At 39.5% G+C, this 26,688-nt stretch overlaps 1 protein-coding gene and 1 long non-coding RNA gene across 6 annotated transcripts in view; one reads left to right on the top strand and one right to left on the bottom strand.

Annotated features, from left to right (window-relative positions):
• LOC408826 (dystroglycan) overlaps positions 1 to 26,688 on the bottom strand; it is a 97,409-nt gene that overhangs the window by 60,950 nt on the left and 9,771 nt on the right. For 2 of the 5 annotated variants that reach the window (XM_026440548.1, XM_026440547.1), the window contains exon 1: positions 2,879 to 3,290. The exons of 2 other annotated variants lie outside the window; for them this stretch is intronic. The gene's annotated coding sequence lies outside the window, so the exon portion shown is untranslated. Of the gene's footprint in view, positions 1 to 2,878; positions 3,291 to 26,688 lie in introns of those variants that run through there. One more of the 5 variants, XM_026440553.1, reaches the window with a different exon arrangement.
• Positions 9,222 to 20,656, top strand: LOC100578741. Its single transcript, XR_409313.3, has 4 exons — positions 9,222 to 9,717; positions 15,200 to 15,609; positions 16,283 to 20,138; positions 20,216 to 20,656. It is a non-coding gene; the product is annotated as an uncharacterized LOC100578741 (long non-coding RNA).

The raw sequence follows: 26,688 nt of genomic DNA, 5'->3' as shown, positions 1-26,688 counted from the left end.
TTCACTCGGCTAACTCGAAAGCGAGGAGGCGATAAAATGGGAAGAAGGGGGGGAGGGGATAAAGGAGATGAGATAGAGGAGAGATGAAGGAAGAAAGAGAGCGGAAGAGCAAAAAAAGAAAATTACATCAGCTGCTCGGCCAACATCTCCTTTCCACCACCCTTGCGCATCCTCGTTCTCTACCCAACTAACGCAACGCACAGCGCAGCTTCTTCCACGAAATTCAACCTTGTTGCCCTTTTGCTTCCTTCCAGGAACCCTCTCCACTCCCCCTCCCCGACAACTTTTCGACGTCAACCTACACGATTAACGATTGCACGCCTACCAGACCCGCGCGACCGGATGGCAAAACGAATGCGAGAAAGTGGTAGACGCCGCGGATGAATTGCCTTGTGTGCATCGTCGCCGTCGCGGATATATGAAATTCTATTGGCGCGAGAGGGGGGCATAGGTGTGCTTGCACGGTGGAAAAGCAGAAATTGCGAATCGGATGAGATTTTTCCACGTTTTCGATTCGACGACGGGTGAATTGGACGGAATGAAGAATTGATTTTCCACGACGAGCCGAATACTTCGAATGCTATTCGCGGATAATTTTTAATTCCGTTTTTCCGTTCCTCCTCGCGATGGAAAGTGAAATTTATATATTCGATGTCAGATTCTTTTAACTGCTCTTCCCCCCCTCTTTTAGAATAATTTTGTGTACGTAGCCATGATTGTTTTGGAAAATATACTTTTGTTTGTACGAATCAAAAGGGATAGGGAAAATGGGAAAATTTAATATTTGGCATTCTTGAGGATCACGAGCTATATATGGAAATTATTTTGCATGTACAATGTACAGTCAGAAGTTGGAATTTATGTTTCGAGAACGAGGATTCAGGGTGGAGGACCCGTGTCCTCTGTCCGCAAGAAACATCTGCTACTGGCATAGCAGATCGCTGACGAAGAATGGAAAGACCAGATCTTACGCTGCACAGTCACTTTCGAAAACGCTTTATGGAGCTTTGTGTAGCCTGATCTACAATAAACGTCACGAGGGTGAATAAAAAAGAAAGAAATACGAGCGAAGAATTTTATGAAATGCTATTCTATTAACGATTTACAAATATAAATGTCGTCTACTCTTTTGAAAAAATGCTAAAAATTTTCGAAATTCTACATTCAAGAAAATTTCTAATCATTTTTTGAAAATATATGTGAAAAATGATATTTTCAATGAACGATTACTTTTCATAAAATTCAACCGCAATATAAACATGTTAATGCTGCTTCTAGAGAATTGCAAGGAAGTAGAATGGGAAATTATAATCGGGAAGAGAGGTTAGATGAGAAGAGGTGAAACAAATTTGCAGGTGGATTTCACTTTCGATGCAACGAGATCGATGCAACATCGTGGAGAAGGAAAAACTCGTGCCAAGTAAACAGGAAGTTCGAATATATAAAGGATAAGGGAATATGGAAGATATCGGAAATGGAATAACAAGTTTGTTTTATAAGGAAATATTGAAAAACATCTTTGAAAAACGCAAAACTACTTCTATCTAATAAAAACTTAAAAAATAAAAGTTTTTTCCATAAAAAAAAAAAATAGATTTTGATACAAATTAGACATTTATACATAATAAATGTAATAAGTTGAAAAAAAGAAATTTATCTCGATATAATTACCAAAGGGTTTATTATTACGACCTATAACATTTATTATCCATTAAAATATCGTAAAATTTATTACGAGTTTTAAAAGCGAATGGCATTACTCCACGTATATGTACAGTTATCGAACTAATTATTATATTTTATCTGGAAACTCTTCGAGTTGAAAGAACTCTGACTATAGCTAATACCGGTTTTCAGTGAATGGCTGTTTTCTAGTATACATATAAACACTATCGATATAGGTTTCGAAATATCGGCGATTTCGCTTGAATGAACGATTCATTATCATTTCCAGCCAAGTACAATTCTACGTTTACATTGTTCACGAACGATATAAAAGCGTGAAAAGATATAGGGATATTGTATAGAAGGAATTAAAAAAAACATGCGTCGTGGCGTATGTTTGTTGAACGCATGAAATATAGCCGAGCGTGTCCCGTTCGAAATGATAAACTGCGGTCTTTCGAATGATCGGCTATTGGCCTATCGATGGATATGAATCAATCGGTTAACGAAGTAATCGATCCCTTGTTTTATTGTCATCGATACTCCCGCGATACGAACGGTGACAAGATTCAAAACGATCGTCAACATCGATTCGCGATATTCCGTTGTTTAACGTAACGTGAACGTCTATTGTCAATGGAAGCTTACCGACACTGACTCCTACCATTTGCTTGCTTTAAAAACTACCCATCACCCTATATACAAGTATTTAATACGCGTTCAATCGTAACAGATAATTCATTCCGAAATTTAAAATCTCGCACGTTAAAAGAATACGTAGAAATCGACGAGAAAGTGATAACTTTTTATTTCCGAGAAACATAAACACGTCGTTAGTTGAAAAAGAGATCCTCGAAAGTATATACGCAGAAAATTGCTGCAGGCACAATGATGGTGGACAACAAACAACAAAGGTGAATCGTTAACCTTCGTTTAATCCGTGGTAACTGTGATCCGGACAACGCGAGCAGCTGTTCCGAAAGTATGGACGAGTTTCGAGGCCGAGTCGGCCTCGATCGAAAGTAAAAGCACGTAACCGTAACCGGTATCGGCGCGACGAAACCACGGTATTTATAATCACGTTACAGCTTGGTTATGGGGATCTCTTTTTACCTCGCGACACGATGGCAGCGGTAGCGGTGGCCGCGAAAATAAGTACGAAAGAGTCATGTCGCCTAACCTATCGCGCGTTTTTTGTTCTTTGTTCACTCACCTAGCGGGATGCGTAGAGCCGGCCAGCTCCAAAGCCAGACAGAGAAACGTGTAGCCAGTCCTCACGAGCGTGTAAAATCCCGTATGCTTCTTCTTCTACCACTGTATTCGCACCGACGAGAAAGACGCACGCTCCACGCAAGCCGGTCGAGAAAAGAACAGCGACAGCAGCGGCGGCGGCGGCTGCAGCCGAACTGAAACGACGTACTTTTTTTCCTCTCTATCTCTTGCTGCCTCGTTCGACCGGCCTTGTTACGAGCACGCACGGGTTGGCGTAAAAATTCGCGAGGGTGGAAAAAATGAAAAAAATAAGAGAACTACACCACCAGCGACGACAAACGAGGACGACGAGCACCGCGACGATCCGCGTAGGCGCTGGGCGCGTACTGTGCCGAACGAACGAAAGCAGTATGGCGCCCGGCGGCTTTCCTGCTGCGCGCTCGCTCCTCTTTGTCCCCTTCCACGCGCATCTATCCCGCTCTCACCGTCCCGTTGGCGAGCCTTTTCTCTGTCTCTCTCTCTCTATCTCCGTCCGATACACGACTGGTTTATGGATCGTTTGACTTTGTCTCTCAGCAAGCGCCCACCACGTTATCCCTAGTGATGGGCATTTGAATAGTTGCCTCGTAAATTTTCAAATGCCACAGTTTTATGAAGGTTTGAATTATATTATTGTTGTTGGAATTAGAAGAAATTATTCCAAATTTATTTATGAAATATCATGGATCGACATCGATCGTAATATTCGTCATCATTTCAAACAACATTATTACCCCAAGTTCTGGAGACAAATATAATCACGTATCACATAAAATATTCGTATTTTCCATTGCAAAATAACTGTTCCGAACAAATTCCTGTTTAAATTCCCATCGCACGATGAAACTAATTCAATGTTTCTCAAATCCATCACTATTTATGGAGCTTCTTTCTTTCTCTCGTATTAATCCATTGCACTCTCTCTATCTCTCTCTCTCTCTCTCCGTGCCACCGAGTCACTCCGTCTTCGTCATTCCATCGTTCCCCGGTACTTTCTCTCCTTTTACTATTACCAACAGGTTCATCCTCCTTCAACCAATTTTAGTTATATTAAATTTCATCCTCGTCTCTCCAGCACCGAATATATCGAACGTCTTCCTTTCGCGTTCCTATCTCCGTCCTCTTTTCACCACACCGACTTCCCCTTCCAACTCGTCGCCCATACTTCCCCACTACATAGCTCGTCTGGAGGAGTGGAGGAGTGGGGACGGACAGCGTCGAACGTGTAGGACGGAGATGAACGAAGATACTTTCCGTTAGTGCCGCCGGTTACCAGCCAATCAGAGTGCAGCAGGAGCAGTGTCCCCTACGAGGTCGCGCGACCAGACGCCTCGCTTTCCCCAAGGGAACGCGGCAGCGTGGGTGACAGAGAGATGAGATTAAAATTAGATCGATTGTCTTTAATAACTTGCATCGCGCCGGCCGGTGTTTCGCATTAACGAAATGCAACAGTTAGGACCGTTATATCATCGTGATCGATCATCAACGTCGTCTATCTTTATCTCGCGCAGGCGATAAAACGAAGATGCACGATAATTTTCGAGGAGAGAAAGTAGGAGAAAAAGGTGTGGATAAAAATACGATGTCACTTCGTTTAAGAAATTTAATAAAGATAGATCTTAGTACTTTTACGAAATTAAATATAAATTCGATTGATACGAATACACTTTTATTTTTAACTTCCTCCTTATGCAAATTTAACGCTTCGGCGTTTATCTTTGAACGTGGGATGAGCCTTTACCGTGTATTGGAAAAAATTTTAAAGTAAGCGTTTTTTAAAAACGGATATTTGCATCGAAGAGGGAAAATCTCGCGGAATGGATCGGTTGAAGGAACGCGAAGTAGGCGTTCAGAGGAACACGTGGGCATTCGTGTGATGCAGAAAATGCCAGGGAAACAGAAGACAACCAGGGGAACGTAGCACGATAGATGATTCATTGCATTGCTTATGGAATATTAACGAAAAAGAAAGAAGGGAGAGAGAAAAAAAAACATATCAAATCTAAGGAACGCCTTTGAATGGACGCCTACGATACTCGTAAATATTTCATAAATATCCAAGGGAGAGAGAAAGAGAAAAAAAATGAATCAAAATATAAAAACATCGATATAAATATAGTTTTACTTTTAATCGTGTCGCCTTAAAATACTCGCGACTAATCTTATTAAGTTTTATTACACGATCGTTTAATCGTATCGTCACAATTAATTCAATTATCGATCGGGGTATAGCGATAACGATTATCGATTTTCTTCGGCCAAGGAAAATCGCCTCTTTTAACGAACCTTTTAATACAGGCATACGTGGAAAAGTTGCGCTTCGTTTCCTCGAATATTTCAACGGGACGGTTCCAACACACGGAAGTTGCGCCGGAATATTGATTTCGTTCGAGTGATTGTCTCGACAAACCGATATTTGCTTAATTTGTCAACGCGTTCGAGTCTTAATCAACCCTTAACCTTGCTTAAAATTTTACTTTTTCAATTTGGATTTGGAAACAAACAAATTCTCAACAGATTTTTTTTAATACAGTTTCGATTTTCACGAATTTGAAATAATTCGTTCGAATGAAAGTTACATAGGAAAAACTCTTGAATGGAACGAGAGAAGGACAGGATTAAATCTGGAACAAGGTTGGCTAAAATTAAAGTCCCCAAATCGTTTCGAAAATCCGATGGAAAATTCCCAGCAGAAGGGAACGATTTATTCGCCCGCAATTTTCTTTCCTTCCTTCCTTCCTTCCTTCCTTCCTTTCTTCTTTCTCCGGAGGAACAAGTTTCGCGTTTAAAGCGGCCACGAACGGAACGCTTCGCCGTGGAGCGCAGGAATCCGATAACGTCGGGGAAGTTGCCGTGTTCCCAGGAGTTTCGATCACGGAAACGTGGCCCACCGTCCGCGAAACAAACCTTTGGAGGAGCAGAAGACGCGAGCTCGTCCAACGTCTTCCAAGGAGAGACAAGTAACAAGGTAGCCTCTTCAATTTCGTCGCGCGAATCACGGAAGGAAAAGATTACGCGAAACGAGCGCCCGGGGAGCACAAATCCTCCAGTTCCACCTTTTGAATCTTTTATTTAACAACTCGAGTTGCATCGAGGTGGAGAGATGGCGGAAGAGGAGAGAGACAAGTCTCGCGAGAAAATGGATGGAAGAAGAAGAGGGGTTTCTGGTCACACTGGATGAGGAGCAATATCGTTGAGGAGAATTTGAAATCGGGGCTAATAGAAAGGAAGGAGGGACGAAGCGAAATAAGAGGGGCGGTCCATGGGGATGGTCGGTCCCTTTTCATCTCCGTGAGGGATGCGGACCCTCAGTGATCCTCAACCCTGACAGCCAGTTTCCCGTAATTGCATGGAAATCCGGTTGGACGATTCCTGTTGGTTCGGGCGTGGACACGATGCCTCTCGAGCAAACATAATCGACCACCATCTCGAGCAATAATATATTATTCTTAATTTCGCGTAATACAACGTAATTACAGAGCGATCACTGCGAGGATGTCGATCGATGGGTTCATAGAAAAAGCGAAGAACGTTGAATTAGAATGATTTCTGCTTCTGTGCGCCCGATCCAGAACTGGAAAAGTCGAGTTTCGTTCCTTTCTTCGCTCGTTTTTCTTTTTTCCTTTATGGTTATTATTGATGGTATAAGTAGGTCTACACAAGTTGGATACATAGTTATTCATGCGAGATTAGTGGTCGTATTTATGGGAACGACATCGTGGTAGTTTATCTCTGGAAATACGATAAATAAGTTAATCCGACCGTTCCGCTTGTACATATTCCTTTTTGTAAAATTAACCGGTTACGTCTCTCCGATCGCTCTTTTTCGTAACATAAACCTACATAAACTGTCGCGATTGTTTTAACTTGCAACTTGTTGTTCGTTGTAAAAATTCTAACGCTATCTGTGATCGAAAGATAGGCGAATCGATAAATATCTGAGAAGTAGTTCCAGCGAAACGTCATCGTAAATGAGGAATCGGAATCGTGGAAAATCGGCCGTGACCGCGACATTAATCGACTAGCTAGAGCTAGTCATAAGCACCGACCACAGGTAACCGCAGCCAATAATTTCTGCAGTTTATCTAGTTGAAACATCGCGGCGTGGAGCATCATTTCCATTATCCTTTTTTAATGGATCCTCGAACGATTAAAAGAGTCTTTAGGTTATCTTATCCAATAGCAACGTTGAAGGTCGGTGATCTGGAGATCTGTCAGTAGAGTTTTTAGACGCCTTGGTGAATAGTCTAGTTGTCTAAACATCTAGTAATCCAGAGACCTAATGGCCTTGGTAATCTGTCCAATAATCCATTATGGTTGTCCATTAGTTTCGAATCATTAGTAATCTCGAGATCTTTGCACGAGCAGCCAAATTTATATATCGAATAATCGACGAATCGAAGTCTCTACGAGTTTTCCTCTTAACTTTTTCCCTGGTGAAGTGAAACCACTGTTCGAATCACAATATCGTACCAACTTTCCACGGAAGAAGAATCGAAAGTTTAGCTTTGGAATCCCAGGAGGGCGAGTCCTCGAATTCTCGTCATTTCGCTCGCATCGCTTTATTTTCTCCATTTCATTCCTCTCTCCCTCGAGCGGATTTAAAACGCGACACGTATTCCGTCCAAGGAGAATGTTTCGCCTTCAAGATTCTAGGTTTCTGGATTATTCAACAATCCCCCTTCCCCACTCCACTCATCTTCGAGCATCTTTTCTCTCTTTCTTCTTTTTTTTTTCACGGAACAGGAAACGTTTCATCCTCTCAAGAACGTTTGCCCCAAATAAATTTAACTCGTTGTCGAAACAATCTTGTTTTCCCGCTTTCGAAATCTATATACTCGTTGCTCGTCGATTTAAAAAAAAACTGAGAAAATTGAGAATCAATCGGAGTTGAGGTTTTGTTAAAAATTGAAAGAAAAATCGAGCGAATCGATTTATCGTATCGTTCAATTCTTTTCCACGTATTTTGAAAAGTGTCGTCCGATGAAATTTTTAAGAAACGTACGAGATAAATCGATCGTGAAATATCTTCCCAGAGATTCGTTCCTCTTATCTCTATCTATATTTACTTAATCCCAAAGAGAAAAATGGCGTATCAATTTTAAAAGAAAGGATTAATAATTGTATCGAAACGTTTCGCAAAAAAAATGATTTCGAATGAAACTGATCTCGTTCGCCTTAATCAAGATTATTTCGAATTCAATTAATCCCTTACACGTGTGACTTTCGACGAAGGGACACGTTTCAACGTCTCCCTGATTCACTCACGAGCAAAAGCAGCGAGGCGTAGCGATCGGTGTTTGCACGAAGCCACGCCACTGACTTAATTAATCGTTACGCGTTGCAAGTCCTCGAGGATCTCGGTCGTGGAATTTGCGCCATTTACCATCCCCGTTTCGCGCATTAAGAAACCAAGCCGAAGAATCCTGAAACGAATTGGATTCATAAATTATTCCCCATTAGAATCGACTTAAATTTAATCCTCCCTATTTCCAATCGGGACGAGTTAGAATTATCCCTTTTAAATAATCGATTCGAAAAATCTTACGACGGTGTTAATTGTTATAACGTATTACATCTGCGAATAATTTCTATTCAAAAAAATCTTTCCGTAAAAACTTTTAATAAATTCGTATAATAATTCATTCGAGTATCGATTCGAAAAATCTTACAACGGTGTTAATCGTTATAACGTATTACATCTGCGAATAATTTCCATTCAAAAAAATCCTTTCGTAAAAACTTTTAATAAATTCGTATAACAATTCATTCGAGTCTCGATCGAATTCATCACCTTACACGAAAATCCCCGTAAAAACCTTTAATAAATTCGTATAACAATTCATTCGAGTCTCGATCGAATTCGTCACCTTACACGAAAATCCCCGTAAAAATCTTTAATAAATTCGTATAACAATTCATTCGAGTCTCGATCGAATTCGTCACCTTACACGAAAATCCCCGTAAAAACCTTTAATAAATTCGTATAATAATTCATTCGAGTATCGATTCGAAAAATCTTACGACGGTATTAATTGTTATAACGTATTACATCTGCGAATAATTTCCATTCAAAAAAATCCTTCCGTAAAAACCTTTAATAAATTCGTATAACAATTCATCGAGTCTCGATCGAATTCGTCCGTCACTTTACACGATTCAAAAACAAATATAATAGTATACTGCGTACTTTTCGTTCGAATCCCCCCCGAATCGACCGTAGTAAACAAAACATTAGCTCATTAATTCCATTTCCAAGAAATGGAAACATTCGTCTGAAAGTCGAGGCGGTGTGTATAAATTTATTTAGTCGCTACGTGAAATTCCTCGAGTACAGACGGCAGGAAGAGCGGCCGTATATTTAACGTAATTATAATCCGCGGCGCGGCCACGAGAAGATGGAACGTTTCCACACGTATTATCGATATACCCTCGCGACTTGTGACGGGATAATATCAATCCTTGATACTTGAAACGGAAACGGGTTAACGGGTGGCCGATCGAGTTACCGCGTGGCGGATTAAATCGGATTCCAGCGGCCGAATCGTGATTCGAAATCGTCTCGATTCCGTTTGTTCCAGGCTTGTTTATACTCGTTGGAACATTGAGGAAGAGGAGGAAGAGGAGGAGGAGGAGGAGGAGGAGGAGGAGGATGGAATTGTACAAGAGCCTGCCTCATTTCGCTTGGATCCTCTTGGATGGGTGGATTTTGGAATGATTTTTGCAACGAGGAGTATAGAAGAGTATCGAAGAGAAGGTTTCCAACGCATGGAATTGGTTAACATCGGAGGAGAACGTGAGGTAACGTTTGTTTGATATATTTCTGCGCCGTTCTTACTTAGAATCGATTACAATGGAGTGATATAGGTAATAATAACGCGATTGTTAAGAAATTATTGCTTGAGAAATCAGTATGGATTCTCTCTCTATCTATCTTTCTCTCTGTCTGTTTGTCTATCTCTCTCTCTATGCTATTACGTAGATTTAAGAATATTGTATGTATAGTTTGTGAACGAATAAAAGGTGTTTCTAGTTATCGAATTTATTGGAAGCTATAGCAAATAGTTTCGATGATTAAGGGTCTGATTGGTAGATTAAAATATCTCGTGTATTTTATTAATATTTCAACGACAACTAGTTTAAGAACATATTGGACGCGATAGAATGAGAATTTGTTTAGAGAGAGAGGTATAGGTCATTACAAAGAATGAATCATTCTTGTTATTTACTATCTCGTCGTTCCTGCGTCGTTTACAATTTCAAACACGATAGATAGTACGTTGCTCGGATAATTATCACGTATCACGTTGATTTAACGAGCATTTCATTTCGAGGCGCGCAGAAATCGATTTATCCGAATTCAATTAAACGTTTGGAAAACGTTGAATTGATTATCGCGTAATTCATGCGCGTTCAATTTTTCCAATCGAGGAGGGAAAAAATACAACTACGTTTAAAACAACACCCAATTCAACGTGTCAAGGCTAGAAACGAAATTTCTCCTCCGACACTTGTGGAAATTGCGGAAGACGTATTTTCCATCGTCGGTTTTTCCAAGATTGTTTTCGCCATAGAGAGAACGACAAAAACGTTTAATTGGGTTAAAACGTCTGTTGCTTCGCGTTGCAACACAACCAGGCCCTTAATTGATCGTGCACACACGAAGCTCACAATTACTTTCTCGTTGCCGTTTCGACCGGCTTATTGGCCTCCTTCATCCTCCTCGAACGAGAGAAAAAGAGAGAAACAGACCCTCGTGTTCGTCACGAGAACGATATTTACGTACGGCTTTATCAGTCTCGTTAGCCCCGACCACGCTATTCAATTTCGTAGGATTTCCTGGCGGGGACCTTGATCGAAAGGCCCGCCTACGACTAAATCGAAATTTCCCCTGGAACGGTGAAAATACGCGAGTATTAAGGAAAACGCGAGGACAGACGGAATAATAACCCCGGAGGGGCGAAGTGTTATTGGCTCGATCACGTTTCCCACGATGTTTCAGGGGCGAATATTTTTGCATAGATGGAGAAAATCTTAGCTTCGAATAGGAATAATTTTCTTTTTTTAATTTTCGATTATAATGATTTCCATAGGGATCTTAAAATCGATCGATGCGAATATTTTATTAATCGATTAAATTTATTTTATTCTCTTTTCAACGAATTTTCCGCAGTTTTTAGAAACAATATATATAATATTGGAGCTAGAATTTGAAAACTGTTGCCGATATTTTTCTCTCGTTTGACAAACGTTAAATTCGGAGTTATTAAATTGATTGAATTTGTTGAAGGAATGGCGGATTCGAAACGATTCGAATTTTTCCACGATTCGCGGTGAACTGGCGTGGGTGGAAAGCGATTTATTGGCGGGGCAGGATTTTCGGGCTACGGTGAGAATGGGAGGAAGATGGGAGGAGGAATGGTGGCGGCAGGAAAGGAAACGTAACGTAACAAGACCATCCTCGTTACTCGTCGTCTGTTACGAGGAGAAGGAGCACTCGTCTACGTTTGAGTGGCTCGTTTTCCGGTCGGGGAAGGGTGTTCTTGAAGGGCGTTACGACGAACGGAAAGAACAAAACCGGCCGCGAAAGTCGTCAAATAACGCGGAAGATTTTAATGAAACATCGGCCAGACGCGAAACAATACCGAATTTTTACGCCCGGGGAGCAACGAAGACGAAGAAGAGAGAAGAAAAAAATAAACCGAAACCTGGACCCACTCAGCTGTTACCCATTCTCCAACTCTGCGAACGACCCGCGGAAAAATTTCCTCCAAGAATTTGAAATTAAAAGCTTGGTGGACGGAACTGGGCATAAATCAACCGGAAAACCGACGGATCTGCCTCCTCGTTGTTTTTTAACCATCTCCGTCACGTTCCAGCCATATCAATCTAATAATGGTAACATCGTTGTACAAATATTAACACCGATTTCATTACAAAATTCGTACGATTCGAATATTTCTATTACGATTCTTGATCGAAAATTTAAAAAAATTTTTTATTCAATCCTCCTTTTTCCAACTAAAATAACTCTAAACTCTCCTCTTCATATACGATTCCATCGTGTGCGAAAGAATGCAGTTTCCATTTTCTTTCTTTTTTTTTTCAAAATCCAATCGATTTATCCAAAATTGGACGATACTCCCAATCGTGGATGCTGCGCTTTCTTCGAACGAATTATTTCAAGGGGGGAGGAGAGTGGAGGGACACCGCCTAATGTCCTTCCCCTGATACAGGGATGTTTCCCTAAGGGTTTGAAGGGGGTGGCGGTCGCACCTGAAATTCGACAATCCAAACACGGATCTCGGCTTCCTTGTCGAGTGCGCACACGTAGCCCGGGCCACGAGAGAGATCCGCGTTTCGGATGACTAATCCTGGCGCCCGGCCAGCACGGATTCGCATCACGCGAGAGAAACACGGGGAGAGTCGCGTGTGTGTGTGTGTCCCCTGTGTCGATTCCAACGATCAACTTACTAGTAGCTACTTGATTTTGTACACCGGTGTCCCTGGTTTCACGCCGATTTACCAATGAAAATCGTTTCCAAATCGTTGGAAATCACGTTTCAATCCTCGGATTCCAAATTTTCAAAACAATTATGAATCTAATCGTATTAACAATTTCGTAAGAAAAGTTTTGATTAAGTCAAAGATCTAGTAGCTACTTGATTTTGTACACCGGTGTCCCTGGTTTCACGCCGATTTACCAATGAAAATCGTTTCCAAATCGTTGGAAATCACGTTTCAATCCTCGGATCTCAAATTTTCAAAACAATTATGATGAATTTAATCGATTTAACAATTTCGTAAGAAAAATTTCGATTAAGTTAAAGATCTAGTAGCTACTTGATTTTGTACATCGGTGTCCCTAAATCGGTTTCACGCCGATTTACTAATGAAAATCGTTTCCAAATCGTTGGAAATCACGTTTCAATCCTCGGATTCCAAATTTTCAAAACAATTATGACGAATTTAATCGATTTAACAATTTCGTAAGAAAAGTTTCGATTAAGTCAAAGATCTAGTAGCTACTTGATTTTGTACACCAGTGTCCCTAAATCGGTGTCACGTCGATTTACCAATGAAAATCGTTTCCAAATCGTTGGGATCACGTTTGAATATTCGTATCGAGAATTTTGGAAGAAATTATGACGAATTTGATCGCGTCAACAATTTCGTAAGAAAAGTTTCGATTAAGTCAAAGATCTATCGGTGGTTAATAAAAAAGAAATGTATTATTCGTGAAAGAAAACGTCAATTTGCGTGCTTTGAGGTTTAGACTTGCACAGAAACTAGGATCAACGACAAGTTGAAATTATATCTCTTAGAGCTGCACGCGAATTAAATCGTTGACAAGTTTAAGGAAGCGAAACGGGAGATCCGCGAGAATTAAATTGCGTGTCAACCATTGCTAAGTCTAAGATTCGTCAATAGTTATTTCCAAAATTCGCGGCGAATTTTCATCCTTTTATCCTTTGTCGACTCTCCTTGAATTAGGCGAGATTCGTCCAATTTCAAATAACGTTCCCAAGCGCTCTATATTTGCGTGTACGCGCGCGGACACTCCTCGAGTTATTTATACCGGAATCTACTCGAACTCTGGGTCGGGTTGGGAAACGAAAGCGACGCTGCAACGACGGTTTCGCGCGTTTTAACGCGAATTAACCCCTTTCCTTCGATGGACACTCTACCCCCTTTTCTAAATTTATCCACGAAGGAGGAGGAATAATCGAAAACGTCTTAAGAAACGTGCTCTTGAAAATTAAAACTCACTTCCAATGACTTCAAATATACATTCTTCCAAAATTTTCTTTATCTGGAACTCGTACGCAAATTTATTATCTTTCGAGGAAAAGGGGGAAGAATTTTCCTTTGGTTTTTCTTTCGATTAACTATCAGGCCAGCCTCGTTTCATACATTTGAAATTCCACGTATTTCATTCGGGTTCGAAGAATTCTCGCGTGGACGAACGGACGAACGAAGGGTACGCGTGAAATTATACTTTCATTCATGCGTTACACCCCTTACAAAGGGGAGGGGGAACGCGTTACGGGCGATTGTTATCCGAAACGAGGCAATGTCCTGTAACGTATGAATGGAAAGTTGGAAAGAGCAGGATGCGCGTGGTGAATGCAAATCGATCGAGCTTCCTGCGATTCGACGCGCGCACGCACGCCCACTAATTTCGTGATTTTCGTTCCACGTGGAAATTACCGATTAACCGAAAGATCCGAGTCGTGTACGACGATAAAAAGACACCAATGTTTTCGGCTCCTCCTCTAATTAAGATCCAACCCTTCGTTTCTCCTCCTGCAGAATCGATGATTGTTTCCTTTTTCGAAAGAAATGTAATCCCAACGAGTTTCCTCCAAGGAGGAGGATCCGAGTGTTCAATTCGTTTGTCGAACTTTTTATCGAGATTAACGCGATATCTTTCTTAAGCTTTTATTTCTCTCATTCAAATTGAACATGGAATAACCGATAATTCGAAACGACTTTCCCATAAATGCAATAATTTCTATTCGTCGTATTCCTTATTATCAACGACACCGTGAATTCCATTGTGCTCCGTCTGTACAAACTCGGAATTATTCCCGCAGAATGCAATATTATTCAATTATTAGAGGAGCATCTTGACTATTCGCGGGAGGATGAATAATATCTAACCGTCCCTTAATATATAGAGAACAGTTGGCACCGAATTCTGGACGCGACAGACCGGCAAACGAGCAGAAATAACTCCCAGGCTATTTTCCTCTTTGACAAATCCCCCCTCCCCCTCATTTTCGATTCTCCCTTCACCCTTCGTTCAAACTTTCGCCTTTCGTTATTCACTCTGTTTAACCTCATCCGCAAACCATTCTCAAAAATAACAGTGTATATATATGTCTCTCAATGTCTCCTCCACCTTTTAATATCGCGATGAATAATGGAAATTGTGTGTGCCTAGAAAGGGGACGTTTATATTTTCATTCGTGTCGCAACAGCTCCTCTCCCCTCACCTGTTCCGTACACAGGTGGAGCAAGTTGCAAACAGATGGGGGAAGAAGAGGGGTTCGCTTCGGTGACATCTGTTTCGTTAGGTAATAGGGCACTTTCTCTCTTGGACGACATCTCCAAGTTTCTTCGGATAAATTTCCAACAAATAAAAATTACGCTCGAGGAAATCGTTAAAATTTTTAATTATTCATCCTCCTAGTTTAAAGCATTTTTAAAAAAATTCCTAAGAATATACTCAATTTGAAATTCCAATTTCCACATTTTTCGATCTTCTTCCACGACGAAGGAACGGGTTCCTCCAATTGAGTCGAAAACGGACGATCCGATCCCGTCGAAGGATTACAAAAAGAAGGCGGCCGGCTGGGATGAGAGAAGAGAGGCGCGCAGGCAAAATGGGAATTAACGAGCGCGCGATTAACCGGGTTAATGGACGAAGGCACGCGATACTTGCAAGGAGGCGGGTTGTTGACCGGTTGACTGACACTCTCGACGAGCTTCATCTAGGCCGCCGCATCACCCTCCTCCGCGATCGTCCTCCGCGATGATCCAACGGACGGCGTATCGTTGACCGCGTTCAGGTGGCGGAGGAGAGCGTTAATTAGCGGCCTATTAATTTCACCAAGGCGATTCGATTCATTCCGAAGAGCTCGGTCGATATAGCGAGATAAATGCACGAGGAGCAAGTATTTTTCTCAAGTAAGTGTATTCGATTTTCGTTATGGTAGTTTATATTTTATATTTTGCCTGATTATATATCATGTAGCAAATCTATTGTATTTGTGTTTGGCTCGTTTGTAAAGAAAAATTGAATAAATATAATATAATTGAATATAAAGAAAAATTGGAAGAAGTTGGAAGGTGGTACTTTTTCTAGAGATTTTTTCAATAAATTATTTTTCAATAAGTTACTTGTTTGAGTTTGTAAGTTGAAATAGACAGGATGTAAATGATAGATCGAGAGCAAAAATCAAATGTATTTATAATTATTTGAAATGAACATGCAGTTGTGATTTTCACTGCTGCAAATTAGAATCTAAACGCAAGAACAGTCAGCCTAGACAAAATATAGAATTGGAAAGTGTACAGTGGCTCAGTAATATAACATTAATTCAGAAACTTGTGATTTTAACAAAGATTTATACGTAGAGCATCATGATGATACATGACTGAATTCTGAAAAATAAACATCTCTCTCTGAGCCACTGTGCCTATTAAAACAACGATTACGATCCTTGCTAAAAATATTTAATTAAAATGGACGAAAGAAAGCCACATATATTTTAAGAACAGGAATGATGATACTCTGAGATACTTTCTCGCTTTGCCTCGAGGTTTCCTCGAGAATTGAGCGGTTTTGTTTGATTTACAGAGGTTGATTCCTGTTAAGCGAGTAGAAATGATATCGCCGAACGATTTCCTCGCCAAGGAGGAGGAGGAGGGGAGGTGTAGTCGTAAAGAAAGGGTTTTACGAGGGAGCTTGGTGTCGACACCGATCGATAGATAGGTGTGGAACCTGCGTGATGACAAGGATCGACCCGTGGACCGAACATCATAGCGGAGGAAGCCAATTTATTTACGAATTCACGGGCAGAAATGGCGGAATCCATTAACGATTGGATATACAATCTATTATTACTCGCTCCATTGTCGCATTGCCGAATTAATCTCTATTTTGAGTTTCAGGAGGAGGAGCAAGGTTTGCCTTGTAAGTTTAACACGTTCAAACGAGATGAAAGCTTACGATACGGTTTTCTCGATTAGTCGGGCATAATGCATTTCCAGGAATTAATCGCTAGAAATTGTAGATTATACTTTACTCTAGTTTAAATCGACTGTGCGTGATAACACGTGAACCCGAGACTATAATTATTAATCAACTCTTGCTGTATCAGATAAAATCGATCTTTCTGTCTATTCTGAAAGATTCAAGCTGACAAACTAAATTTTTCATTCACCTATTTCCATCTCTTTATTGTTGTAACTTCGAATCGACGATTAACTGAAATTAAAATCCTTTTTTAACGAGAATCTTTGATAAAAATCTTAAAAAAAAGGGAGAGAAAACACTTCGAATCGAGCGTTACAACAATTCCCTTAACTTGCATTCGACAAAAACCTTTGATTAAAATCCTACGAAAGAGAGAAATGTTGTGAGAATCTTGCCATCGTTTTCCAGTGTTTTCCACTGGGTCAAGTGGAGAGAGCTGCTTGTCTTGTGCATACGATTAAAGAAAAAAGGGGAGGGGAAGTCGATTGTTCCCTCCTTGGGATCACCGATGGACGGAAAAGGAGCTAGTGGATCGAGAAACTTGTCTCTTTTCCACTGGAAATTCTGTTTTCTTCCTCCCACACGAGTCTTAATTGAAATTTAAATCATATCTCTTTGCTTAGGTTCGAAAAAACATCGACCGATCCGTAATAATCGGATATAATCAAGAATGGAGGAGGGGATCGGCGGAAACTTTTCATCCCTGGAGGAACGAAACGGTAACGGTTGAAGATTGAAAGGGAACTTGAGCGGAACTTTAAAGCTGTCTCGCGAGATTTACGCGAGCTGGCTTGGAATTATTCGTGACTACATAATATTCGAGAGGGGTAATCGTTGGAAAATGATGAGACGATTTCGATGGATCGTTTCTCGAGTCAAAATTTATAAATTTCTCATCGAATCTATCCTACAAGATGAATTTATTTATTATGATATTTCTCACAAGAATCAAGGAGAATCAACACAAAGTCTGTCTAAAAATATCCAATTTTCATCTCGCAATTAAATTAAAGATGAGAAGAAGAGAGATTTCGATGGATCGTTTCTCGAGTCAAAATTTATAAATTTCTCATCAAATCTATCCTACAAGATGAATTTATTTATTATGATATTTCTCACAAGAATCAAGGAGAATCAACACAAAGTCTGTCTAAAAATATCCAATTTTCATCTTGCAATCAAATTAAAGATGAGAAGGAGAGAGATTTCGATGGATCGTTTCTCGAGTCAAAATTTATAAATTTCTCATCAAATCTATCCTACAAGATGAATTTATTTATTATGATATTTCTCACAAGAATCAAGGAGAATCAACACAAAGTCTGTTTAAAAATATCCAATTTTCATCAAATTAAAGATGAGAAGGAGAGAGATTTCGATGGATCGTTTCTCGAGTCAAAATTTATAAATTTCTCATCAAATCTATCTTACAAGATGAATTTATTTATTATGATATTTCTCACAAGAATCAAGGAGAATCAACACAAAGTCTGTCTAAAAATATCCAATTTTCATCAAATTAAAGATGAGAAGGAGAGAGATTTCGATGGATCGTTTCTCGAGTCAAAATTTATAAATTTCTCATCAAATCTATCTTACAAGATGAATTTATTTATTATGATATTTCTCACAAGAATCAAGGAGAATCAACACAAAGTCTGTTTAAAAATATCCAATTTTCATTAAATTAAAGATGAGAAGGAGAGAGATTTCGATGGATCGTTTCTCGAGTCAAAATTTATAAATTTCTCATCAAATCTATCCTACAAGATGAATTTATTTATTATGATATTTCTCACAAGAATCAAGGAGAATCAACACAAAGTCTGTTTAAAAATATCCAATTTTCATCTTGCAATCAAATTAAAGATGAGAAGGAGAGAGATTTCGATGGATCGTTTCTCGAGTCAAAATTTCTAAATTTCTCTTTAAATCTATCAAATCTACTATCTTACAGAAGATGAATTTATCATGATATTTCTCACAAGGATCAATCGACGCAAAGTCTGTCTAAAAATATCCAATTTTCATCTCGCAATCAAATTAAAGATGAGAAGAAGAGAGAGAGAGAGAAAAGAAAGAAGAACGTGGGCGATTAGGTGGTGCCAAAAGTGTAACGAGACGTTGAACCCGCCTTTGTGATTAAACAAAAGTGGGTTAACGCCGCGTACATCGGTTTCGCGCATCCGTAATGACGTTGGACATCCTGTCCAACCCCTTTCCCCCCTCCTCCCTCTCTTTCCATCAACCCCTACTATTAAAAGAACAATAGCCCATACCGTAGATTGTTGGTTAACGCGTCCGTTTCTCTGCTTCTTTTTCCGAACAAGCGAGACGAACAATCGGCACTGGGTGCAGCCTCCTTTTAATTGTAAGCGAAGGCGCGCCCTTCTTTTCGATACTTGACCCGTTACTTCCGGAAAACGGCTCGTTCCCAAATCATATCGTAGTCTAAGTTTTTCGTAGACTAAATTTCCACTACCATTTCATCTTAAAAAACGAGAGTAAGAGTTTCTATTATTACTCTTTTCTTACGAGACAATAATTTTAGTTACAATATTCCAACTCGAAATGTATTTTTCCTCCACCTACGATTGTTGAATATATATATATTATTGACAAAATAGATTTTTTTAAAATAATCCCTCGACTTGAGTTTCTATTATTACTCTTTTCTTACAAGATAATAATTTTAATTATAATATTCCAACTCGAAATGTATTTTTCTTCCACAATCTGTCGACGAAACATTGAATAAATATATTATTGACAAAATACATTTTTTTAAAGTAATCCCTCGACTTGAGTTTTATTTACAAGTCGCAGAGGAACGTTGAATATGTATTACTGACAAAATTCCTTTTTTTTTAAAATAATCCCTCGACTTGAGTTTTATTTACAAGTCGCAGAAGAAAAGAAAGAAACGTTGAATATGTATTACTGACAAAATTCATTTTTTTAAAATAATCCCTCGAGTTTTATTTACAAGAGGAACGCGTGGCGACATGCTTATGGATTGAAATATCAATCGAATAAGCTTTTCGTCGCGCGAACTTGGAGGAGGAAAAATCAAAGAGCAAAATATGGCGTATACAACGCGTGACCCCCATCGAGCGCACGCACACAATTTGCATGCCAACTCCCCCACCGACTCTTTGTCGCCTCGACAAATACCTATTTCTATGTCAATTGTTTCCTTACACCAATTTCACCTCCTCCTCGCTCACCCTTCCGGTCACTCCACTCGGGAATTGGTCAAGGAAAACGAATCGAAGCTTGGAAAATTCTTAATTCAACCCACTTTGAAAATTCAAGACTTCAGACTTGAATTACGTGTGAAATAAAAGATTCTCTTTTGTTTGGAACGCGTGATGTTTATCTTAGGGGTGGATTTCACGAAAGAGCGAAGATCGGGGAAAATATGGTTTTTTGGCAAGGAAAATACGTTTGGAAAGTTGTAATTAAATATATATATATATTTTGTGAGCGATTGAACGAATCTACAACTTTTCTTGTAACTTCTTTTTCTTTCAGGTGAATTTCAACATCCTTTTCGAAGGATGATGGCGAAACAAATTTGGCGAAATAGAAAAAATGATGCAAGGAACGCGAGAGGCGTGAATATACGCGAAATCAATTGCGTGTGTCGTTACATCCGGTGTTCGAACGAGGACGAGTGTCGAGGGGCCTTAAAACCATCCATGCCTCTCTTCTGTGTACGCTCGTTATTCTCGATCACGCGTACACTCGTGTCCAATAAGTCAGAGAGAGTGGCCTGCGTTGACCCGTGCGCCGCTTCGACGATATGGTAATTTTAACGTTTTAATTAAGTCAAAATATACGCGTGTAACGTAAAGACGTTGTTCTCTAATAATTTTGTCCGTCTGTGCAAGAAAAATTAAATTACAACAATTTTATAACGTGATCTTCCAATTAATTTCTCCAAATCTTTCTCTTCTCTTTGAAAAAGTGCTATTCAAAAATAGCTATTCAAATCTTTCTCTTCTCTTTGAAAAAATGTTCAAAAAATACCTATTCAAATCTTTCTCTTCTCTTTGAAAAAATGTTCAAAAATACCTATGCAAATCTTTCTCTTCTCTTTGAAAAAATGTTCAAAAAATAGCTATTCAAATCTTTCTCTTCTCTTTGAAAAAGTGTTCAAAAATACCTATTCAAATCTTTCTCTTCTCTTTGAAAAAGTGTTCAAAAATACCTATTCAAATCTTTCTCTTCTCTTTGAAAAAGTGTTCAAAAATACCTATTCAAATTTTCTCTTCGAACCAAATTTTCCACTGAAGAAAGAAACTATTTTTCAAAATTGAAGGATAATTGAAGAAACGACCGGAGGAGATCGGTGAAATTTATTTTCATATTATCTCCTCGGTCAGATGGTTTGAACGAGATGGTCCCTGGAACGTCCACGCTTTATCGTATCAAACGTGCCAGTATTTATGCGCGCATCAAAGGGATCTAATCAGAGGCGAAGAAAGAAGGAGATCAAAGACCACCCATCGACTCGCGCTTCGGCGTTGGCGAATCCATTTTTATCAGCGTGCGGTGATTTAAAGAAGGAAATGAAAAATGGGAGAAGGAGAAAAAAAAACGTGCCATCCTTTAATGGGAAACGTGTCATTTCATACTGGGATGCGATAAAGGGGAAACAATGTGGATTTGCGCAACTTTCTGAATAACACGTATTCCACCAGTTATTTCAGTTCGTTTCTATTTTTAAACGTATTAATCGAAGATTAAAGGAATTCGATTGTAAATTGAAATTATTATATTTCAAAATTCATAACGATTTAGAAAGATTGTCTAAACGAAGAGAATTTTAAGAAAAATCTTTTCCCAACCACTCTCGCAACAATCTGCAATTTAAAAATAGTAAAGAAACGAACTCTCGAGATTTCTAATCTAATTTTTATACATTTTTATACCGTTAATTAACTAACAAAAATGACACGAATGGACCGCAGCTGTACAAAATATCCCAATGGAATTTGAAATTGCAAAAACCATCCGAAACATCTCCCGCACATTCCTTCTCCCTGAAGGGAATCTATTAGAAATCTCTCGCTGAACGAATTTCAGTTTAAATGGAAACAATCGTGGCAACGATCTCTTTGTGAAACATCGCCCGCACTTCGCCCTGAAAATATTCGAATACCGATTCACTGCCGTTCGAGAGAGGTTGAAACGCGGAGAATAGAGAATCAAATAGGTCGGCGCGCGGTAAACACGCTGCATTTCAACTTTGTTGCTGTTGTTGTTGTTGCCAGGTGTTTATAAACGCGGGATGCACGTTGGCCAACGAGGATTCGTACACATCGATTTTCACTCGAGACGAAATATTCCATTCGGTGAAAAGACTCTCCTTTTTATATTTTATTTTCTGAGGATAGCAGGATTCTTTGTGGACGAAATTGCCAAACCAATGGACGTGAGATTGATCTAAAGAAATCTTGGAATCGTTTTACACGATTTAACCTGCTTCGTCGATTAAAAATTACTCGAAGATTCTTTTCGAAGATTATAAACAATTCTGGGATAACTTCGTACGTAAAGACTGAAATAAATAATCCTTCACCTGTTGGAAACTTGTCTATCCCAACTCGCCACCATTTTTTACACGATTTGCTGCGAGTATCTTTAATCTGAATCTCGAGATCCAGAAAAGCAAAAGTCCGCAAGATGTTGCGTTTACTTATCCATGTGTCATATCGTGTATATCATCCGATGCGGTTATAAAACTCGGCCCATTAGCCGAGGAGGAAGGCAGACGAGTCTGAGAGAGGAGACGTGTACCGTGACGCGACGTCAATTAGCGATGGAAACGGGCTCTTTGAACGGAACCGAAACATTTCGCGAATAAGATGAATCCGATCGTTGTATCGATACGAATGAACGCACGAGTTGTGGAAAATTACAGACGGATCGATTGTGCTCGAAAGAAAAGTGGAAAACAGATCACACCACTCTGGAACTGTCTTTTGAAAAAAGGAAAGTTTCGAGACATTAATTTCCTTGATGATAATTCAACTGGATCGAAAGATATTTCTCTTACAATGTTCAGGGAAGAAATTTGTTTTATGGAAAGAATATATCATATTTTATTCAAAGAAAATAACTCGATCGGAAAGAAAATCTCGAATATTCAAAGAAATTACACGCTTCGTTTTCTTACGAATCCAGACGATAATCTCGAAGAACGAAAAGAAAGTTTCCTCGAGAAAATGATTCGTAACGATCTTTCGATTGGAGAATATTATTTAAGCTTGTTCGATTGTGAAAGCTCGAGAAGTTGCTAATTAGAAATATATATATATATATCTATTCTTCGCCCTATTTGCGTCGAGCAAGCGTGCACGTGACGTTCCATTAGAAGTTGAGTTCTGGTTAAACCAGGATTTCGATGTTTAACGATTTAAGCGTGATCGATATTCCGCCTTCCGGATTATTTTTCTTTCGAACGAAAGCTTCCATTGAAAAGAAAGTGAAACTTGAGCAATAACTTTTCCGACTTGCGAAGATTGATCGAGATATCGAGAGAGATGATAATATTTGTGATAAAAATAGATTAAAATAACAAATGTATCACACGTATATATCTCAATAACGCAATTTCCAATTTGAAATTGCTAATGCTTGGAGAATTATCTCATCAACGATTCATCGAATCATGGAATATACTCGTCATTCGTCGCGATTCTATCCAATAATCCAATCCAATTTGATATTCGTTGGATATTTAATTCAGAAACGAGATAAACCTAATCTAATGTTTGCGATAATTAGTATCGATACTGCACCGAGCGAGCGAGCCAAAGGAAACGACGGAGACGAGTTTGTTTCCGAACGTATTTCTTTTATACATATTTTATATATATAAAAGAGGATTCGATTTAACATTCGAACAAAAGTTCAGCTGTTTCCTTCCATATCGTTTATCCGTGAAGCGTGGCGCATTAAGCGGCGCTCATTAACGTCTCATCAATATGAAAAAGCACGAGCTTCGAAAGCCGCGCGCGCGCACACATTCGCCACAGACGGATTATCGAATTCATCCGATTTCCGTTCGACTTGGAGGATAAATTATTTCCCGCATCCGGATACGCGCATACTCGAAATAGACGTACGTATATACATATATATATATTGGATTGGCGCGAATCTAATTTGCATATTATTTAAACGATCCGCGGTTATTGAACCGGGTACGCTTCTAATGCATCGTACAACGCTTGCTCGTGAATCTTTTATATACGTGACCATTGTTCCTCGCCGTGGAAGAAAGAAATTAGATTGAGAAATTGAGATCAGGCGTGTTCTTTCAACGAAATATGTACACACAAAGCATTGGGAAGATTTTAATTTGTTTACTTTTGTTTTAAAGTTAGATTAATAATGAGATTAATTTCTGGAATTAAATAATAACTGGATAATAATCCAGTTTGGAAATGTCCATTAAATTATTTTTAAATATTTATCACGCTCGCGCGGGACGAGAAACGTTGGTAATTGATTTTAATGGGGGATTAATTACGGCCTTTATAACGGAATTATAAATCTAATTTTAATCCAAAGCGAAGCACCAACACCTCTCACTATTAACTTTTCATTTCGATTCAATTTCACAGTTTAAGAACGCTTTCCCGGCTCATTAATTGAATCCAACCCTCCCTCTTTACATAATCATCGCGTTTAAATATTCGAAATACCAGCCTCGAATATCATTCCAAGTTTGGAAAATGAAAACGATAATTACCTCGAAAATCATCCTCCCCCATCCTCCATCCAAAATTCGATCGAATATAAATAACCAAGAGGAGAGACAGAACATTTCCAACTCGCGAATTCTCAAAAAGAAAAAAAGAATCCGCAACTGCGTTCTAGTCCACTAATCTACAGAACTCGTAGCTTTAAATAACTCTCCGCTTATTCTCGAATGCCGAGAATACTCTCTCCCTTCACCCCAACAAACAACAAACCGGAGAGCGGCCAAAGGTTTCCGGAAAACCAACCACCTCTTCTCTCCCCTTCCACCGGATCTCGGCCATAAAATTCCACGGAAACCGTGCCGCGATGTCGAGTATCCCGATACCCGAACAATCTGCCGCGTTATTCCCCCGATGATGGAGCGGGTGGGGGATATCGCGATATTTGATTTAAGCTCTCGCGAACAGCCGGCTGAAACGGGCGCGCGGAGGAAGCTGGCCGTTCACCCCGGCAGTCTGAGAATAAACTGCATACCTATTTGCCCCGGGTAAGCAGACAGTGGTGCACACACGCGAAATTATCCCTCGAGGTGCTCGAGAAGCTAGGAGAGGAAACGAAGGAAGGAGGGAAACGCGGTTTCTTAAAAAAAAAAAGAAGAAGAAGAGGGACGATGGAGATGAGAATCGCTGGCAAGGGTGGATTATTCTATCTTCTTGTTTTTTTTTCTATGTATTAGGGGAGGGAGTGTCCGGTTCGAGATCTTGGAGGGGGAAGAAAAGTTGCTGGGGAAGAGTTGAAGACTAGAGAGCGTTGGGGAATAGGTTTTTCCAGGGGAGGGAGGAAGAATTTTATTCGATATGTGAGGGGGGAAGGAGTTGCATCCAATGGGATGCGCGAAGGGTAATGGAAACGGTGTTGGTTTCCGGCCGAGAGAAGTTTTGTTTAATTTACTGTGCAAACGGGTCACGGGTTGTTTGCCGGTGGAAAATTCGCGGGATAGAATAACGCATTCCGCTCTGAAAATCAGGGACGGCTCTCTCTCTCTCTACCTTTCGTTGTTTGCCCCAACCCAGCTAATTAAATCTAATTCGAACGCTTTATCGTTTCGCGCATGCGGATAATTTTCGCGTATTTTGCCACGTTTTGGCGCCCAGTTTTGTCGAAATAAACTTTCCTAATAAACTCGATTCTATTCCTACATCGTTTACGATTTGAGAATAATTTCAAAGAATGTAAATTAACGTTAGAAGGAAAGTTACGAAGAGAGATTTTTTTGAAACTCGATTCGAAACTTGTATAAAAAATCATGTGGAAAGAATATATTTATATATTTTCAAAGATGGAAACGTTTTGGCGCCCAGTTTTGTCGAAATAAACTTTCCCAGTAAACTCGATTCTATTCCTACATCGTTTACGATTTGAGAATAATTTCAAAGCATGTAAATTAACGTTAGAAGGAAAGTAGTACGAAGAGAGATTTTTTTGAAACTCGTGGAAATTCGATTCAAAACTTGTACAAAAAATTGTACAAAAACTTGTACTTGTTGTACAAAAAATCATGTGGGAAGAAGGTTATATATTTTCAAAGATGGAAACGTTTTGGCGCCCAGTTTTGTCGAAATAAACTTTCCTAGTAAACTCGATACTGCTATTCCTACGTCGTTTGCGAATTATTTCAGAAGCGTTGAGAATAATTTCAAAGCATGTAAATTAACGTTAGAAGGAAAGTTACGAAGAGAGATTTTTTTGAAACTCGATTCGAAACTTGTATAAAAAATCATGTGGAAAGAAGATTATATATTTTCAAAGATGGAAACGTTTTGGCGCCCAGTTTTGTCGAAATAAACTTTCCCAGTAAATTCGATTCTATTCCTACATCGTTTACGATTTGAGAATAATTTCAAAGAATGTAAATTAACGTTAGAAGGAAAGTTACGAAGAGAGATTTTTTTGAAACTCGATTCGAAACTTGTTGTATAAAAAATCATGTGGAAAGAAGGTTATATATTTTCAAAGATGGAAACGACGCGAATCATTTAAGCATCCGGGATGTAACGGAAGGAAGAGGAGAAGGGCGCGCAATGGTAAGAATCGAGGAGGAGAAGGGTGTCAGAAACATTTGGGAGATCGGTTGGAACGATATCGAGATTATTGGCTGGGTGACAGACTGTAAATGAGAAAATAAGGGGTGTCCGGGATTCCGCGGTGAGAACCTCTTCTAGGCGCCGAAACGACCGCGTCAAACCTGTCACGGGCATTGCTCGAGACGTTGTATTCGAAATACAATACAC

The sequence above is a fragment of the Apis mellifera genome, linkage group LG5, assembly GCF_003254395.2.
Source record: "Apis mellifera strain DH4 linkage group LG5, Amel_HAv3.1, whole genome shotgun sequence".
Classification (NCBI taxonomy): Eukaryota; Metazoa; Arthropoda; class Insecta; order Hymenoptera; family Apidae; genus Apis; species Apis mellifera.
The sequence above is the reverse complement of the archived record's forward strand: the minus strand, read 5'-3'. Positions and strand labels throughout refer to the sequence as shown.